This window comes from Bos indicus x Bos taurus, chromosome 4, assembly GCF_003369695.1.
Source record: "Bos indicus x Bos taurus breed Angus x Brahman F1 hybrid chromosome 4, Bos_hybrid_MaternalHap_v2.0, whole genome shotgun sequence".
NCBI lineage: Eukaryota > Metazoa > Chordata > Mammalia > Artiodactyla > Bovidae > Bos > Bos indicus x Bos taurus.
In genome coordinates, this window is record NC_040079.1 from 88,016,687 (window position 1) to 88,029,990 (window position 13,304).

The following is a 13,304-nucleotide window of genomic DNA, read 5'->3' on the forward strand; positions in this document are numbered from 1 at the left end:
GAGGCAGGAAAATCTGCTAGTCTGACCTGGCATTTATATACTCTTTTGATCTAAATGTCAAAGTTCCTGTTGCTTTGTTAATCCATAGATATTATTGTGGTGGACGGAGTGACCACATAGTCCTCAAAACAGTGCACACTTTAGTAGGTTAGAAGAGGGAGAGACTATTTTTGGGAAATTATGAAACTTTGAGTGAGTTCGGATAAAGGAGTGGGGTGGAAGGTGGAAGTATTATAGAAACAGGTGAGAGGAGACACATCCATTAAGTATGAAAAGTAGAAATATGCAAATCAAATAGACTATTAGAGGGGTACAGAAAATCAGAAGAATGGGTTACATGGATGATAGAAGTAGAATATTGAAGTCAGTGAAGTCTTCTTAGTAGGGTTTCAGAAAGGAAGATCCTTGTGGCAAGGTTAAAGAGAAAGAATGAGTACTGAGACAGAACTAGTAGAATTGTCATTTTTGAGGTCATGGAGAGTATATGATGAGAACCAAATATATATTGTAAAGGGGGTTAAGGAATAAACTGGTGTTGGAATAATTGGAGGCAGTGGCAGTAGATAAGGCTACTAAATCAGAAAGTTAATCAGCGAAGAACAAATAAAGATCAAAGTATTGTAACTGGAGGGTATTAGAAGCTAGTGAAACTTCTCTCCCAATTCCATCCTAATCCCTTACCCCGCTCTCCACAGATCCTGAAATGCATTTTGTTCAGTTGAATGAAATGCAGATTGTCCACCTGAAAATATTTTGTTAGTGATAGTTAGAGCTATGGTTATTGATCATCAGTGATGTGCCAGTGCTTTATTTATATTTAATCCTTAGAACGTTCCTGAAATACAGATGTTATTACTTACTTTTAACAGGGGAGGAAAGTTTAAGTAACTTGCTGGAAAGTGGTTATAGGTTTTTTGGGCTCTTTGTGTGTGTGTGTGTGTGTGTGTGTGTGTGTGTATCTGTATGTGTGTATGTGTGAAATTTGAACAAAATCTGTACTTTAGTTAATAATACTGTATCACATGTTAATTTCCTGTTTTTTTTTTTTTTTTTTACAACATAGTGTTTCTTCACATTCTCAGAATTGTATTAGAAGTTTCAAGCTTCATTCAGTTTTTTAAAAATCACTAAGGAAATAAATTTTCTAGACTTTAAGCAGTAATGCTGCTGCTGCTGCTGCTGCGTCGCTTCAGTCGTGTCCAACTGTGCGACCCCAGAGATGGCAGCCCACCAGGCTCCCCATCCCTGGGATTCTCCAGGCAAGAACACTGGAGTGGGTTGCCATTTCCTTCTCCAATGCATGAAAGTGAAAAGTGAAAGTGAAGTCCCTCAGTCGTGTCCGACCCTCAGTGACCCCATGCACTGCAGCCCACCAGGCTCCTCTGCCCACGGGATTTTCCAGGCAAGAGTACTGGAGTGGGATGCCATAGATGCCAAAATACATGGAACTATATCAAAGTTTTTAGTGAATATGTATTAGAAATATAGCATTCTATTCATACTAAGTCAAACAAGTGGAATAAAAATGTCAAACTTTTTAGATAGGTAAAAATTCACAAATTTTCTAAAATATACATATTGTACATATTATTTATATGGATATGTATACAAAGATTTTCTACTACACTTGATAAAGGCTTGAGAAAGAACAGCAACAACAAAAAGATGAGGAAATTGGAAAACATAAACTAAATGAAATGGGAGTACTAAATATGGAATACAAAAAATAAACTAGATAAAAGTAAAAGGTCATCATATAATCCAGTTGTTTTTAAACTTGACTGTTCATTAGAAACACATTTGGAGCTTTGGAGATAAAGCAATAGCTGGGCATTTGTGTTTTTCAAAAAATTACAAGATAATTCTGATATGCATCTGGATTTTAAAAAGTGATTACAGGTTTTCCTATTAAATGGTAGTTTTAGTGATATAGAATTCTATTATTTTCTGCTGACCAATCATAATACAATGGTATTAAGAGAATAATAGTTACATAATCACAGTAGTAAAAGATGTTTATCAATTTTCACAATCAATAGCCAGACAATAAATAAAAGATAATTACAATTGCAAACTATAATGAAAACATGATTAACCTAACAATATAAAATAACTACATAAAATTTGGGGGGTCAAGCAGAGTGATGTAGTAAGTGGAAGTGCATACATGCATGTTTTCATTCACCCAGCCAGTCTGTGTCTTTTGGTTGGTGCATTTAATGCATTTACATTTAAGATAATTATATGTATGGGCCGATTACCATTTTCTTAATTGTTTTGAGTTTATTTTGTGTAGATCTCTTCCTTTTCTTGTGTTTCCTGCCTAGAGAAGTTCTTTTAGCATTTGTAAAGGTGGTTTGGTGGTGCTGAATTCTCTCAACTTTTGTTTGTCTGGAAAGCTTTTGATTTCTCCGTCAAATCTGAACAAGAGTCTTGCTGGGCAGAGTGTTCTTGGTTGTAGTTTTTTCCCTTTGCTCACTTTAAATATATCATGCCATTCCCTTTTGACTTGTAGAGTTTCTGCTGAGAAATCAGCTAATAATCTTATGAGAGTTCCCTTGTACGTTGTCATTTTTCCTTTGTTTCTTTTAATATTTTATCTTTGTCTTTAATTTTTATCATTTTGATTACTGCGTGTCTTGGTGTTTCTGTCCTTGGGTTTATCCTGTCTGGGACTCTGCACTTCCTGGACTTGGTTGACTTTCCTTTCCCCTGTTAGGGAAATTTCCAGCTATTATCTCTTCAGATATTTTCTTGAGTCCTTTCTCTCTTCTGCTGCTGCTGCTGCTGCTGCTAAGTCGCTTCAGTCGTGTCCAACTCTGTGCAACCCCATAGACGGCAGCCCAGCAGGCTGCCCTGTCCCTAGGATTCTCCAGGCAAGAATACTGGAGTGGGTTGCCATTTCCTTCTCCAATGCGTGAAAGTGATAAGTGAAAGTGAAGTCGCTCAGTCGTGTCCGACTCTGTGCGACCCCATAGATGGCAGCCCAGCAGGCTGCCCTGTCCCTAGGATTCTCCAGGCAAGAACACTGGAGTGGGTTGCCATTTCCTTCTCCAATGCGTGAAAGTGAAGTCGCTCAGCCGTGTCTGACTCTTCTCGACCCCATGGACTGCAGCCTACCAGGCTCCTCTGTCCATGGGATTTTCCAGGCAAGAGTACTGGAGTGGGGTATCATTGCCTTCTTCCCTTCTCCTTCTAGGACCCCTATAATGCGAATGTTGGTATGTTTAATGTTGTCCCAGAAGTCTCTTAGGCCATCTTCATTTTTATTTTTTTTCTGTTCTTTTTTCTGTATTCTATTCTGCATCAGTGATTTCCAATATTGTGTTCTCCAGGGCATTTATGCATTCTTCTGCCTCAGTTGTTCTGCTGTTGATTTCTTCTAGAGTATTGTTCATCTCTGTTCTTTAGGTCTTCTAGGTAAACATTTCTTGCATCTTCTCCTTTCTGTTTCCAAGATCCTGGATTGTCTTCACTATCATAATTCTGAATTCTTTTTCTGGAAGATTGCTTATCTCTATTTCATTTAGTTGTTTCCCTGGTGTTTTTCTTGTTCTTTCATCTGGGACATAACTTTTTGCTTTTTCATGCTGATAAATCTTCTGCAATGTGGTTTTTGTTCTAGCTGCTGCAGGATTGTGGTACTTCTTGCTTCTGTCTGCCCTCTGGTGGATGACACTAAGAGGCCTGTGTAAGCTTCCTGATGGGAGGGACTGGCCATGGGAAAGACTGGATCTTGCCCTGGTGGGCAGGGCTGTGCTCCTGATAGGTTTGTCCCTGTTAGTTGTTTGACCTGAGGCCGCCCAGCTCTGGGGTCTGCCACCTCTATGGTAGGGTTAATGGTGATCTCCAAGAGAACTTAGGCCAAGGGGCACCAATCCAGGACTGCTTCTGCCAGTGCTCCTGTGTCCACGGTGACCCACTGCTGACCCACATGACCCATACCTCCACAGGAGACCCTCTCACACTAGCAGGCAGGTCTGGTTTGGTTTCCTGTGGGGCCACTGCTCCTTTCCCCTGGGTCTTGGTACATGCAAGATTTTGTTTGTGTCCTCCAAGAGTGGTGTCTCTGTTTTCCCCAGTCCTGTGGAAGTCCTGAAATCAAATCCCTCTGGCCTTGAAAGTCAGGTTCCCTAGGGATTCCCAGTTTTTTGGAATCTTTTCATTATGTCATGTTGCTTATTATTGAGCTGTGTTAAAACACTTGGAGAAGGGGGTGGTTGTCAAAGGAATATAAGGTATGATTTCTGTCCTCATAGGAAGAAGTGGAAGATAAATATTAGTTATGTTTGCTGTAATTTGTGTCAACTATTAATATGTTTTCTATTTAAAATATTTTATAAAGGGATTCCTTTCAATAAACTCTTCTATCATGTATATGTTATTTAAATTTTAACAGTTTTATTTGGAGATGATATTTATCTGTGATAATTTATCTGTGATAATAATATGTTGAGGTTAAAGGAAAGACAGTCCAAGAAAGACAATGTAAAGAAAAGTAAGGGGAAAACTTGTTCTTTCCACTGTGAGAGCTACACATATGTTATACAGTTTTCAGTAGCACTTCAGAAAGACCAGCTTCTTCGTGGAAATCATATTGAATTGGTCGTTGGATGGTAATCAGGGCAGATATTTTTCATGACACCAGGTTATAAAACTCCAGAATTTATTGTAATATAATGTGATTTATTAAATTTGGATTTATCAGTTAAGAATTGGTTATTAGTGACAGAACTCAAAGATATTTAATTTTCTGTTATAAGCCCTTTCTTCAGAAACACTGCATAATTGAATAGAAATACTTAAACTACTTTAGGGATTAAACATTCTTACAGGACTTTCAAATACTTTTGAGAGAACCAAGATAGAAATTTTTGCTGTACTAATTTTAGTTGCACATTCAGCTGTAAAGCAACATCAGTTATACTACCATATAACATTATTAAAAACTTTATTGAAAAAATAAGTTTATAATTCAGCCTCTGCTAAAGCAAATTGACTGTTATCCCAGTGAATCAACATGATCTTACTGAACTGTTTCTTTCATCTTTGGTTACTATAATTTTTTAAACCAAGGAAAAGCAGCTGTATTAATAAGATCCACTGAGTTTCTGATTGAGACAAATAGGATTTTGTAGCGTAGTCAAGATCTGTTGCTTTTATTATTATGGCTCTGTTAGTACACATTACCACCATCAGCTGTGTTTATTTGCATTTTATCATTATAACCCCTCCCTCCCCGATGCCCCGGCCCCCGTTTGTCCTCATCAGTTTCTAATTGAGCATCTGAACTTCTGTTGGCAGGCATCACTAATGGTTGAACATCTCATTCCAATTTTTGAAAGGGCAGTGACTCACCCTAAGACATCAAGCCAACCCATGAGTCACTTGAAATTTGTTTCTCTTAACATTTCTCTCTTCTTTTTCTCCAACACTAGAAAAAGGAAAACTGCTGGTTGAGAATGCAAAAAACTTTGAAGGAATTAAAGTAGAGCTGTGCTTTGGAAAGTGTCTATGTGCTGTTATTTTGGGGAAAGAGAAAGAGGGGCAAGTGATAGCAAAATGATTGCAAGATAATATTTCCACTGGACTTCCTTTAACATTCCTTCTCATTTTCCTCATGGTGTTTGCTTTTATTATTTTGTTTGCTTATACTCTGATTTGCCTTGATTTGTTTCAAAAGGGATGAAAGGACACTCATTTCTGCTGTTTAGGTTTACTTGTTTCCCCTAATAGACTATGAATCCCTCAAGTCAGGGATTATGTCATATTCATTTTTGTAAATCTAGCATCTAGGACTTAGAAGACATTTAATAGTTTATGAATAAATATGGCACCCCACTCCAGTACTCTTGCCTGGCAAATCCCATGGACGGAGGAGCCTGGTAGGCTGCAGTCCATGGGGTCGCTAGGAGTCGGACACGACTGAGCGACTTCCCTTTCACTTTTCACTTTCACGCATTGGAGAAGGAAATGGCAACCCACTCCAGTGTTTTTGCCTGGAGAATCCCAGGGACGGGGGAGCCTGGTGGGCTGCCATCTCTGGGGTCGCACGGAGTTGGACACGACTGAAGCGACTTAGCAGCAGCAGCAGATGATATTTCAGCAACTCTAGTGCAAGAGATGAATTGCTGCAACCCTAGTTTATTGCGTGCAGCTTTGATGGTGTTAACAGGCTGGATTACGTGTCCCTCCACCCCCACTCCAGTCCCTCTTTCATATGTCGAAGTCCTAATCCCCCCGTATTTGTTGGTAGGGTCTTTATATAGTTAATTAAGTGAAAATGAGGTAATTAGGATAGCTCCTAATCCAATGTGACTGGTGTCCTTATAAGAAGAAATTTAGGTATATCTTTACAGATAGAAGATAATGTGAAAGCACAGGGAGAAAATGACTTCAAGGAAAAAGGCCTGGAATAGATCCTTTCCTTAACAACTCTCAGAAGGAATCAACCCTGTTGACACCTTGATTATTAGACTTTTAACCTCCAGAACTGTGAGAAAATAATTTCTATTGTTTAAGTCACTCATTCTATGGTACTTTGTTACAGCAACCGTAACGAACTAATACAGCTAGTTTGAATGCTTGGTTGTAGCAGATACTCTTAACTTGCCCATCTCCAAGGAACAATTTGCTAAACTCAGTGCCAAAACCTTAGAACTTTTTAATCTTCCCCTAGGCAAGGCAAGGGAGATAGAAATTTGTATAGCTTAATGGAGAAGGTAATAACTTTGTCTCAAATAAATAAATAGATAACTATTTGTCTCCTTCCATCTCCCTAAAAATATAGTCAATGGCAAGCAGCTAGCTAATTCTCTAGTTCAACTGAATTTTGTTTGATTTGGCATGGAGGAAGTATTTATGAGTTATTTATGTTTTAAGTGTTCAGAAGCTTCTGCCAAAAAACCTAGTTGCTTTTTCAAAGTATGGAGATGGAAGAGAAAGACCGAATAAAATAGTTTTTATTATGACATTAATTTGAACTAATTGCTTGTACATAATCTCAGCCATCTTACTTTGCCTGTTATAATAACAGCAGGGCAGAGCACTGTGTCTTTTATAGTGTTTTGAGACACTTGGTTGAAAGAGAAAATCTTGGACCTGTACAAAAAAAAGAACACTTGCTTTTTCATTATTTGGAAGTAGTTTACCAGAGTACTGAGAATAGGGTAAACTAAATTATCAAACTGAATAAAAGTCTCAGTCCTAGATTAAAAAAAAAAATAAAAAATTATTAGCAAAACAAACAACAAAAACCTGCAGTTTATGGGCAAATAAAAATTGTAACTTAATTCTGGCATTTAAGCTTCAGTTAGCATCACAGACTCCGTGGGCATGAATTTGAGCAAATTTCAAGTGATAGTGAGGACACAGGAGCCTGGTGTGCTGTAGTCTGTGGGGTCACAACTTAGCGACTGAACAACAACAACATATCCACACGGTCTGGAGCACCCTTATTAATAGTCTGTTGTTACTGTGGTAATTATCAGTAATATACTTTTTCATCCCCTTTCTCTTCCTTCATTCCAGTTGTTGAGAAAAGCACTGAAACCAAGAATTTTCTCAAAGTCAGATGCTACCAAGTGGCAGAGGTGGGTTTCCCTGTGAAATGAAGAAGACTTTCGCTTGGTCACCCTACCATGTTTTTCTGTGACCCTATAGTTCTCAACCGGAGAAGGCAATGGCACCCCACTCCAGTACTGTTGCCTGGAAAATCCCATGGACGGAGGAGCGTGGTGGGCTGCAGTCCATGGGGTCTCGAAGAGTCAGACACAACTGAGCGACTTCACTTTAACTTTTCACTTTCATGCATTGGAGAAGGAAATGGCAACCCACTCCAGTATTCTTGCCTGGAGAATCCCAGGGACGGGGGAGCCTGGTGGGCTGCCGTCTATGGGGTCGCACAGAGTCGGACACGACTGAAGCGACTTAGCAGCAGCAGCAGCAGCATAGTTCTCAACTTGGCTGCAAAAACAGAATCACACATATAATTTGTTTTCCCCCACCGATTTATTTTGAAATGAAAATATTCTAGTTTTCAGTTTAGTATAAAAATGTGAAGAAGTAAAGGATAAAAGAGTAAATTATTCAAGAGACAATGTACTATAAACTTTGAACTGTTATGTGCTGTGGGTTGGGATTGTTGATAACATGAAGAGTGATTGAGAAAGGGGACTCGAGTTGGGCTGCTTGCATTCTGATCTTAACTCAGCGACTTATTAGTGTGTGACCTTGGACAGGTTATTTCTTTAAGCTTCATCTTCCTTTTTTTGTGAAATGGAGATTATTTTAATTTACCATTTAGGAAGTCTGTGAGTATTAACTGGAAATTCCCATAAGCACTTAGCAAAGTGCCAGATACATAAGGGCTTGAGAAATGTTAATCATTATCCCAACATCATCCTTGGACATCTGTTGTTGACACATTTGACTTGCACTGTTTTCTAGACTATATTCCTGATGATGCCAATTATATCTGGACCATAAAGGATCTAATGGTCAAATACTCCTGGGAAAATATTTCATTCTAAACACTGTTCTTGGAGGTTCATAACACAGATTTAGCATATTAAAAGGTGCTGAGAAATCCTTTGATTAAAAAGAAAGAAAACTCTTTAACTTTCTTGAATAAAATTTTCACAGGAAAAGTCTTTTCTTCTTTGGTACAACTGTTAATGTCTTTTGGAACATTTTTAAGAACAGTTTAGGAAGCACTGCTTAAATTATAGTGCATTTACCTAGTTCAGTGCATTAATAAGGACAGTGATCTTTTTATTTTCCCTGATTATTTGTACTCTGCAACAAGAATATGATGTGTACTTGAAAGGAGTCAGGGGTTTGGTATTCTACTAGTATTTCTGTAACTGCGTAGAAGAGTGATCTTGTATTTAACCTGTATATGTGCCTTGATTTCCTATTTGGGGATGGGGAGGTTATAGCTTCAAAATTGTTTCTTCTACCTCAGAAATTCTGAATTATTGGGCTTTGCAGAGATTTCAAAGAATGTATCTTTTTCCCCTTTAAACGTAACAAAATAAATGAGAAAAATGATTGTAAGCAGCTAGTTACGTTAAAGATTTGTCACTGAAATGACTTGCCTATTAGATTTAACTTTTTTCCAGCCTTAATACCAACTTAGTCATACAGCTAGCATTGCAAATAAGTTATATGGATAGGAGCTATGTTCCTGACAAGTTCAAATTCTATATTTGATTTTTGTTTTTAAACAAACTTGATTTAGATTACTTTGCCATATTCTGATAAGTTTGTAGCCTAACTTATTTAAAAAATCATAAAATCTGTCCTCAAATAGAGATAATTTTTAACATACAGAAATCTGTTGCATTTCTTTATACTAACAACAAAATACCATAAAAGAAAAGTTTAAAAAAATCCTTTAAAAATCACACCCGTAAATAAATAAATAAATACTTAGGAATAAACCTGACCAAGGAGTGAAAGAGCTGAGGATTATGAAATGTTGATAAAGGAAACCGAAGATGATTCAAAGAAATGAAAAAAGACTGTGATTGGAAGAGTTAATATTGTTAAAATGGCCATATTATCTAAAGAAATCTACAGATTCAACACAATCCCTATCAAATTACTCATGACATTTTTCACAGAACTAGAACAGATAACCCTAAAATTTGTATGGAACATAAAAGACCCAAAGTTGCCAAAACAATCCCGAAGAAAAAGAGCAAAGCTAGAGGCATAATAGTTTCAGGCTTTACACAGTACCACAATTTGTCTGTAGTAATCAAAAAAAACCTAGATAGCATATTGAAAAGCAGAGACATTACTTTGCCAACAAAGGTCTGTCTAGTCAAGGCTATGGTTTTTCCTGTGGTCATGTATGGATGTGAGAGTTGGACTGTGAAGAAAGCTGAGCACTGAAGAATTGATGCTTTTGAACTGTGGTGTTGAAGAAGACTCTTGAGAGTCCCTTGGACTGCAAAGAGATCCAACCAGTCCATTCTGAAGGAAATCAACCCTGGGATTTCTTTGGAAGGAATGATGCTAAAGCTGAAACTCCAGTACTTTGGCCACCTCGTGCAAAGAGTTGACTCATTGGAAAAGACTCTGATGCTGGGAGGGATTGTGGGCAGGAGGAGAAGGGGACGACAGAGGATGAGATGGCTGGATGGCATCACTGACTCTATGGATGTGAGTCTGAGTGAACTCCGGGAGTTGGTGATGGACAGGGAGGCCTGGTGTGCTGTGATTCCTGGGGTCGCAAAGAGTTGGACACGACTGAGTGACTAAACTGAACTAAACTGATACTCAGTAGGCACTCAAGGCTTGTTGAATTATTAATATTGCAATTTTAATATATTATATTTTTTGCATGTATAAAATTACTGAGTAAATTATACACATGACCAATTCTCATCCTATGTCTGTTTTTGTCTAGCCTTGTTCTCTTTTTTTCTTCCTGCTCAGGCCCTGCCTGGCTGCTGTCTGGATAAATTGTATAAGCTAGACAGGGGATGGGTATATAATTTGTCAACTTGAGGTCCTGGTCTAATGAATGTGTAAAAAGCATTACTGATCACTATACTACTTACTTATACAATAATTACGTCAGTGAATGGTTTTGAGGTAACTTTTGTAGTTTGAAACTTTTATAATCTGTCAACATAAACTTTATAGTTTGTGTCTTAGGTGTCAGGGTATCATGGACTATGATTTACTGAAGTAATACTTAAATCATTTAGTGTATACTGTAATTATGTTTTGTAAAAAACGCTACAAACATTTTGGAAAAATCATAATTCAACTAATAATTGCCCTTGTAGATTTCTTCCCAGTATTAAATATAAAATAATTCAGTTTCTGATTCTTTTATTTTGTTATTATTTTTACTTTATTTTTTAATTACTTTTTATTGGAGTATAGTTGACTTACAATATTGTGTTAGTTTTTGATGTACAGCATCATTCCATGTTATTACATTCCATGTTATTATTCCATGTAATCATTCCATGATATTACAGAGTATTGAGTAGAGTTCCCTGTGCTATACTGTAGGTTCTTATTAGTTGTCTATTTTATAGTAGTGTATATATGTCAACCCAGTCTCCCAATTTATCTCTCCCTTCCTTTCGCCTTTGATAACCATAAGTTTGTTTTCTACGTCTGTGACTCTGTTTCTCTTTTGTAAATAAGTTTGTCTAGTACTTTTATATTTAATGAAATGCATAACTTCTGTTAGTGGAATCTAGAATTCTTGTAAAAATATTCTTGAAAAAATTCTAGTAAGATTTTTTCTAAGTCAAGGTCAGTCAATCAATCAGTCTTTAAATAAGTCAATCAAATGATGCTTTTGTGGCTCACAGATGTCGTGCCATAGTTCTCTCCTGACCGTTTGCCTTGCCAGCCCTTCATCAATGCAGGCCCTGAGTATTTCCTGGGAAGGCTGTAAAAAACTGAGGCATAAAAGGAAGATATAGTAGAGAGGAAAGGCATAGGCAGGCATGGGGGTTGGAATGACAAGATGCATTTTGGAGAACAGCAGTAAATAAATTGTGGCTGTATTACAAGGGAAGCTTGAGGTAGAACATCTGACAGATATGATATGGAAAAATGTCATAGTATGTTTCAGGAGAAAAGCCGTGTTTTAGGAAGATTAGTTTGGCGGTAATGTATATAGTGCCCTGGAGAAGAAACAGGAGCAGGAAGGCTGTGACTGGAGCCTACAGAGGCAATAAAAACTGAGACTGAGGGTGTTGCCGTAGAGATGGAGAGCAGATGGCATGTTTGACAGGCATTATGAAGGATTAAATTTATTTCTTTATTCAACAAATCTTTATTGAGTACTTGACTGTATATATTCCTGCTTCTAGTATCTGAACTGAACTTTGCCTGTAATTACCATACAATCTTAAACTTTAAATTTATGTACACTAGTGGTGAAGTTCTTCATAGTATTCTCTTTTCTAGTGATTTGTAATTAAAAAAAAATAATCTTATAGATCTTTTGGCCACCAGATGCGGAGAGCTAACTCATTGGAAAAGACCCTGATGCTAGGAAAGGTTGAGGGCAGGAGAAGGTGGGAGTGACAGAGAATGAGATGGTCAGATGCTATCACCGGCTCAGTGCACATGAGTTTGAGCAAGCTCCGGGAGATGGTGAAGGACAGGGAAGCCTGGCGTGCTGCAGTCCATGGGGTCACAAAGAGTCGGACATAATTTTTAACTGAACAAAATGAAGAGCAAAAGCCTTTTCTTAGCCTTCCAAAATAATTTGTACTTTATTTGATTAACAAATTGAAACCAGCCACTTAATTATAGATATAAGAAATCATCTGGCAGGCAAATGGAAAGTTCTTAACCAGAGGGCTTTATTTTTTGAGAAAGCTTATGTTTATATTTGTAAAGACTAAGAATGTTCTAGTATATAAAAATTCTTTTCATTATAGCCTTGTAATACCAGCTATTACTGTGCCATACTTCTAGCATCTTGTTAGTATGATTTCTGCATCAAAAAAGGCTTAAAGTAGGTTGTTGGTTTAAAAGAAACTGAGGCCTTCCCTGGTGGTACAGTGGTTAAGAATCCACCTACCAGTGTAGGGGACACAGGTTGGATCCCTTGTCTGGGAAGATTCCACATGCTGTGGGGCAACCAAGCCCGTGTGCTGCCAACTACTGACTTTGCATGCCTAGTATCCATCAGCTGCAACAAGAGAAGCCACTGCAGTGAGAAGTCCATTTACCGCAACTGAGAAAGCCCTCTTGTAGCAACGAAGTTTCAGCACAGCCAAAAATAAATAAATAAATAAATAAATTTAAAAAGGAACTGAAAAGCATTGATACTTTAAGTTCAAGGTCATTTTCTCTGGTTAAAGCCAATGACGGGGCTTCCCTAGTGGCTCAGACAGTAAAGAGCCTGCCTGCAATGTGGGAGACCCAGGTTTGATCCCGGGGTTGGGAAGATGCCCTGAAGAAGGAAATGGCAACCCACTCCAATGTTCTTGTCTGGAGAATGCCATGGACAGAGGAGTCTAGTGGGCTATGGTCCATGGGGTCGCAAAGAGTCAGATACGACTGATTAACACACTTTCTAAAGAATGATGAAAGTAGATGTGAATCTACTCAAAGAGCTACATTAATCGTTCTTATATGATAAAAGAAGATTTTCCTTTTATCAAGTAATGTTGATAATGCATAATGGTTTGTATGTTGGAATATGAGGGCAGAGTGAGGCAATGGAGGTAAATCTTCATGTTATAAATAATTTATTCCCTAGTTTCTTGGGGCTTCCCTGATAGCTCAGTTGGTAAGGAATCTGCCTGCAATGT

At 37.8% G+C, this 13,304-nt stretch overlaps 1 protein-coding gene across 5 annotated transcripts in view; it reads left to right on the top strand.

The window, feature by feature from the left end:
• Positions 1–13,304, top strand: part of FAM126A (family with sequence similarity 126 member A) — a 215,339-nt gene that overhangs the window by 137,319 nt on the left and 64,716 nt on the right. The window contains exon 2 of one of the 5 annotated variants that reach the window (XM_027539938.1): positions 7,531–7,592. The exons of the other annotated variants lie outside the window; for them this stretch is intronic. The gene's annotated coding sequence lies outside the window, so the exon portion shown is untranslated. The remainder of the gene's footprint in view (positions 1–7,530; positions 7,593–13,304) is intronic. 5 annotated transcript variants of the gene reach the window in all.